This window comes from Prunus mume, linkage group LG3, assembly GCF_029339155.1.
Source record: "Prunus mume cultivar Tortuosa linkage group LG3, ASM2933915v1, whole genome shotgun sequence".
Taxonomy (NCBI): Eukaryota; Viridiplantae; Streptophyta; class Magnoliopsida; order Rosales; family Rosaceae; genus Prunus; species Prunus mume.
In genome coordinates this window covers 17,038,977-17,045,975 of record NC_142700.1, presented here as the reverse complement: position 1 = coordinate 17,045,975, position 6,999 = coordinate 17,038,977, and the positions used below count along the sequence as shown (strand labels likewise).

General features: G+C 39.8%; 1 pseudogene; it reads right to left on the bottom strand.

The window, feature by feature from the left end:
- Positions 1–214: 214 nt before the first annotated feature.
- Positions 215–5,022, bottom strand: LOC148918915 (uncharacterized; annotated as a pseudogene).
- Positions 5,023–6,999: the final 1,977 nt, after the last annotated feature.

The following is a 6,999-nucleotide window of genomic DNA, read 5'->3' as shown; positions in this document are numbered from 1 at the left end:
TAAGAAGAACGGACACGGATACGGCGATATGATACGACATGACATGGGGATACGGCAAATCTCCAAAAACTCGGATACGATACGTCATGGATATGACAATTAAAATATAATAATAACAATATATATAATTTAAAACATATTTTAATTAACATAAAAATTCAAATTCATAAACTAAATTCAAATTTAAACTATAGAAAAAAAAAATATAGAAGTCTCAATCAAGTACAATATTTGTAATGTCTTCCCCGGTAAATAAAGCAACCTCCAATGATGGTTTATCAAGAGAAAGGTTAGCAATTTCAAGCATCCCAACACCTTCTTCACCCAAGCTATAAAATCCATCTCCTCCAATATCCCACATTTGAGTAACACCTTCTTTGTAGCTTGGGCTCTTCCTTGATAAGAGACAAAGATTATTATGCACAAATACCAAGTTTTCAGCTCTTTTGGTGTTAACTTGTTTCTTCTTAAAGAGTGAATGAAACTATATGTACTCCAATTTTTTTCACAACGCAAGGAAGAACAAGGTTGTCCAAGTAGCTTCAAAGCTATGGATGGGAGAGTTGGTGTTGAAGCTCCATGAACAATCCACCACACCATTGGTTCCATGTGAAACCTATCATTCATAGCATCAATATCTCCAAAGTCATCTAAGCACATTGAAACAGAGGCATACTCCACGTTGATATCTCTTGTAGGTCCATCATCTGAAAAGTATTTCTCAAGACACTTTTTTCTTTCCTTTGTAATCTCGGCATCTTGGTGTGGAGCAACACGGCTTGGATCCTCTTGCAGCCATTTTGGACTTTTAAAACTAAAAGTAAAGTGTGATATTATTTTATAAAATTATCACAATATGAAAAGTAAATTTCAAATCCTTTAAAAGGAAATAAGCACATAATACTTACCTAAGATTTAAAGAATGTGCCAAATAATGGAGTGGTGTGCTACTCTTAGTCCATTGCTCCACTAAAATGTGATACACCACATCAAAAAAGTCGCTTTGTTCATGCAGTTGCTTGTGTTCTTTCCTATAGATAGCTACCTTCACTTTCTCTATCATGGTATCCCACCACTCATAAACCAAGTAAAGAGAAGGTTTATCTGTGTTAGCTGACAAGACCCGCCCCAAATTTCTCAAAACTCTAGACGAATCCTGTGAAAATCCCGGCATCACACCAATGTCGGGCCCACTCACTAAAACTATAACCACCTTTTCCAAAAAGGGGTAAGGGCACGAGACTTTCTGCCGAAAATTCGGCAGAGTCTCCCTAATAAATTGAACATTTCCTAAAAATTTCAACATGCATAAAACACTTTTAACAACACCAACTGGCAGCATGCACAATGTAAAAACATGCAATTCACATAAACGGCCTCCGGCCTTCCGATAATTCAAAGCAATGTAACCAACAACGCTATCAAATCAAATAAGGTCCTAAACCAAGCATATAATAAATTCCACCAATTTTATAAATGCCTACTCTATCAACATAATTTAACTTCCCAATTTCCATCATGGGGTGTCTAACATCCAAACCCAAACACAACTAGTTTAAGGCCTCAACCCAAATCGTACAACGAACCAAAACGGATTTCAAACCTAGCTAAACCACAATCACTTAGTCCAACAGAATAATAAATATTTATTCAATCAAGCCTAGTTTTTATCCGAACTTCAGGGACCAACGACAAGGTCAGCACCGCGGCTGCACCTAGACACTACCCTAGGCTACCTAAGTACCCATACTGAGGGATCAAGCCACACATAGTTTTTTTCCCTAAAATCCTTTACTTTAAGTCACAAGTCACCGAACATAATCTTTAATTTATCACCCTAATAATCCCATAATCTCCCCATACGCCGGAACATCCAACGCCACATATGGGGCCTGTCAACACGCCGGAAAATCCTATGCAATGTGCGACCTTAACATAATATTACAATCTCCCCATACGCCGAAAAATTCCCACGTATGGGGTCTGTTAACACGCCGAAAAATCCAATGCCACGTTTGACCTCTCATCTCATATCACATAATCATCCCATACACCGGAACATCCAATGCCACGTATAGGGTCTGTCAACACGCCGGAAAATCCAACGCCATGTGTGACCTCTCATCTCATATCACATAATCCCCCCATACGCCGGAACATCAAACGCCACGTATGTGGTCTGTCAACACGCCGGAAAATCCAACGCCACGTGTGATATCTCATATCATATCACATAATCTCCCCATACGCCGAAACATCCAACGCCACGTATGTGGTCTGTCAGCACGCTGGAACATCCAACGCCACGTATAGGGTCTGTCCACACGCCGAAAAATCCTACGCCACATGGGACCTCACAATCACAAGATGGTACTTACAATGAAATCAATCATCTTTGTATCTTTATAATATATATATATATATATGTATTAAATTCCCACAATAAATAATAATACTTATTTATGCGATTTCCCCTAGTTTAAAATAATAACTTAATATCCTAATCTCACATAATCAAAATAACTCAGCTAACGCCCAAGGCCTGTCACTAGGGTCATGTTAATCCTCCGAGGAAGGTAAGACTACCTCGAAAGCCTAACGGTCAACCAAAAGTCAAACTACCCAAACCTGGACAAAGGGGCCCACGACCTCCAAATTCCGATCCGAAAGTTCCTATGTGTTCTACACGGCCTAGGACACACGTCTTGCAAGTTTGGTCTAGATCTGACGGTCGGATCGCTCACAATCGCACGATCGAGCCATGAAACCTAGCCCTAGGGTTGGCATTTTCGAGTATCCGGGACTCCATTTTACAATCCGTTGAAGCCTACACGATCCTAAGGGTGTCCGGATTAACATATAATAAGTTCAAGACAATCCAACGGTTCAATCCTATTGAACCCGGATAACGCACAATAGGCGATATCCGTTCGAGACTCAAACGGTATCCAAATTGAAATCCGAGCACACTTACGTACTCGTGAGGATTAGGAGATTACGTCGGGACACAATGCCCATTTTCTACAGTGCCCATGCGTCGGTAGCGCTTGGGTGTCCAAAGCGATAACCCGTCGCCGAAAAATCTCAAAATCACGGCTCAAGACTCCTACCGTAGGTATAACACCCTATTTGGAACCACTTTTGTTCTTGAACCTACCCCAAAAACTGACCGTAAGTGGCCGAAATCGTTATCCCAAAACTGACCGAAATCCAATTCGAAAATCAGACATTCTAGGCCCAAAATTGATGCAATCCAACCAAACCATCAGCTAGATCACGAAGAATGGATGAATTTCCATACCTTGATTGCGAAAAATGGCGGCCGGAGGAGAAAGATCGAGCGACTGGAATTTTTCTCTCGAAATTGGTCGGTTTTCTACAAAATCTGACTTGTCGCTATCGGCTAGCGTCGGAGAACAAGTGGGGAAGCCGATCATTTTGGGACGATCCTAGCCCAAACGGTGGTCGGACATGACGGTGGCGGTGGTGGAACGCGCGGCTTCTATTGGGGGAGGGGGTTCGCGACAGAGAAGAGAGAGAGAGAAATGATGGCTTTTCTAACTTTTATCAAATCATGTTCGCAATATTTACGGTTATGCCACTGAGGGTATTGTGATAGTATCTTTCTCGTTATAACTCCGATTCGAGCCCACTGCGTCTCTACGAATTCATTTCACCGTGCTCTACGCAACGGTACTGTCGAAATTCTCAAATTCTTTCCCAATCAAAAAGTCAACTTTGAACCCAATAAAATATTTTAGGGGCAAAATGGTCTTTTATCTGAATAATTTCATATTTACCAATTTCTTTAGGACCGGCTTGTTACATCAGCCATTCTAATAATCTCATATATATAAATTGTAAAGGAAAGTATATAATCAATATTATCCCAAAAGTATTCATCCAATATCTTTTCCTTCACTACTCTTGATTTGCCAACATCATCCTCTTTATATAAAGACCAATTTCGACTAATCACCATTTGTTGTAGACCTTCCTTTACTTCCTTAAATCTTCTGATCATCACAAGTGTAGAGGCAAATCTTGTTTCAGCAATGTAGAGCATCTTCAATTTGCAGTGGTCCTTATATATAACCAATCTCATATTATGGTTCACAAAAAAAATAAAATAAAATAAAATTATGTACCCAACATCATCAGCAATGACTGAAATCCAACTACATTGATCATACCAATCATCATTTAGTTTTGGTGAACATATGCTCTTCAAAGCAAGATGGAGTGTCCAAAAGATATTGGGATATCTAGCCTCAACAAGTAATCCAGCAGCTCTACAAACTGGCACATTGTCAATGATTACTTGAACCACATTTTGATAACCAATTTTCTTAATGGAGTCGATAAGAAAGTTGGCAATACAATGTTTGTCCTTGTACTCTCCTTCACAATTAATTCCCTTCAAGAACATAGGCCCGCTCTCATAATTTGCCATACTGTTAATAAGTGGTCTTCTTTGCGAATCTGTCCACCCATCACTACACACACTTACACCTTTATTGCTCCATGTACCCTTGATTGGTTGTAAACACAGCTCAATGTGGCTCTTCTCTTGTTGCAAAAGAGTAGTTCTTAGTGCATTATAACCTAGTGGAACATATCTTGGATGCATAGAAGCAAAAACATAGGAGTTCCGATAATGTGGATTCCTTGCATGGTGGAAGGATAATCCATCGGTATAAAACATCCTTGTAACTTCAGCATCACATTGTTCTCTAGCCTCTTTTTGAAAAGCTATATCAAGGGGCCCATTGATTCTCTTTCTCTTCTTTTGCTCAACATTAGACACAGAAGAATAAAGTAGAGAACCAATATTAGGCAAAGACACTTGTCTTAGGGCTGCACTTTTCAACCGGTATTCATATTCTCTCACAAGTTTTTTCATTTATACAAAAACTTCATCAATAACCTTTTTACAAGGTGCAATCCTGTTTCCCGACATTTTCAACAAATGAAACTTGACTTTAGAGTAGGAGCCTTAGTAAGATTTATGACAATATTGCATTCAAACATAGTATTTCCTTCTCATTTTCCTAACTTGTCAAGCCTTTTAATATACTTCCACAATGGAGCATGATCATCTACCTCGATTTCATTATTCTCAGTAGGATTAACCTTAGCACTTGCATTATTATCCAAATGACTCATGTTCTTGAATATAAATAAAATTCAACATATTAAATATAATATTATTAATTTACCTAACCACAAATTTTTTAAAAAAATCGAATTACTCGTCACGTGGAAAGGAAGGGGGTGGTTTGATTATGTACTAGCTGACATGTGATACCTGCAAGTTCACATGTGATAGCTACAAACATGAAACATAATAATGATATAATATATGTGTTGGTCACATTACATGTTGTTGAGGCTCAAAAAATCCAAGGCTGGGCCCAAATATATTTCTAGCCCAATACGACACCTAACTTGGGTACGCAAGAGTTCGTCATATACGCTTGCACACGTGCCACGCCAAGTAAATAAGTAAGACGCCACGCTATAAAGCTTAAGTGGGCCTAAGCCACGCGAATGCCTGTGGCTTGCTGAGTGGGATGTGGTATGGATGGTTACAAGTTTTTATGAGGCCCATTGATGAGCCGAGAAATGGAAGTTTTGGGCAGCTTGGGAGCCCCGAAACTCAAGCCCATTTTTTGAGTCCAAATATGTGGGTAAGCATAAAGAAGAGAAAATAGCCCAATACTCTAGGAAATTAGCTCATTCCCTTAATAGGTTAAAGCATCACCTTAGAAATGCCCAAATAACCAAGGAAAATATCTGCAGCCTCTAGCACTTAGTTGGAAACAAGGGCCACGACAAAAGCCAAGGGTTACTCATGTATGCAGGCTGCTGGGAGTCTCCAGCACATGGCCAAGAAACAAACCCAAGGCAAACCACTCGAAGAACCAAAGGATATTAGCTCGCGCAGCACCCTTCAGACCAACGTTGTTACCCATCTCTTTCTCCTACCACCTTTTGCCGTGAATAGGGGAGGAAAGAAAGAGAGATAGTAACCAAAGATAGGAGATTGCCACTGAAACAGCTGCGGGAAGGCTCTAAAGCCTCCAAAAAATTTATCTTTGAGTGCTTGGACTAAGGAAGATTTCACAAAATAGGGATGAATCAAAGGAAGAAAAGAGAAAGAGAGGGAGAGACTTGGCAAATAGGGGAGAAACAATCCAGGGTTTCTTGGGAAGAAGAAGCTTCTAGCGCCTATAAAAAGAGGCATTTCCTATCCATAAAAAGAACACATATCCAAAGAGCAAGCTTCATCTCTCATACCTGAAACCTCTGCAATTTCGAGCCCTATTCCTCCATCTTCTCCCATTTTCTTTTCTAGTAAATCATTCTAGAGCTTGACAGAGCTTTCGTCAAGCTGCCAGAAAGTACTCAACACACCCATTGTTATTCCCTCACATCTCTCTTTTCAACGAACCCTCTTACAATTCTTTCTCCTTTACTTTAAAACCCATATTTCTCATAGAAACTCACAACACACACACACACACACACACACACACACACACACACACACACACACACACACACATACACACACACACACACTCTCTCTCTCTCTCTCTCTCTCTCTCTCTTTAATTCTAAACTCACGACTGCTTTGCTTCCAGGCCACAATCTTCTCATGCCAAGCTAAGAATCTATCTGTAAGCCATTGTTGGTTTCATTAGTGAAGGAGACCAACGTGTTTCCTACGGTTCAGTTACCCTTGCGAAGCACTCTTGGGGTCTAATCCTTGAACTCAAACTCATGGGCAATTTCACACATTTGACTCTTTACAGTAGCCCAAGCCCATCTATAATTGCTAGAATGAAAAAGCCCCTACACATGTAATATAATAATATATATGTAAAGTGTTGGTCACATAAGGACAAAAAGTGTGAACATACAGAACCAAAAACAGAGAGAGGAGTGTAAAAAAGTTGGACTAGAGAACATATATCAGAGAGAAAAGTGTGAAAA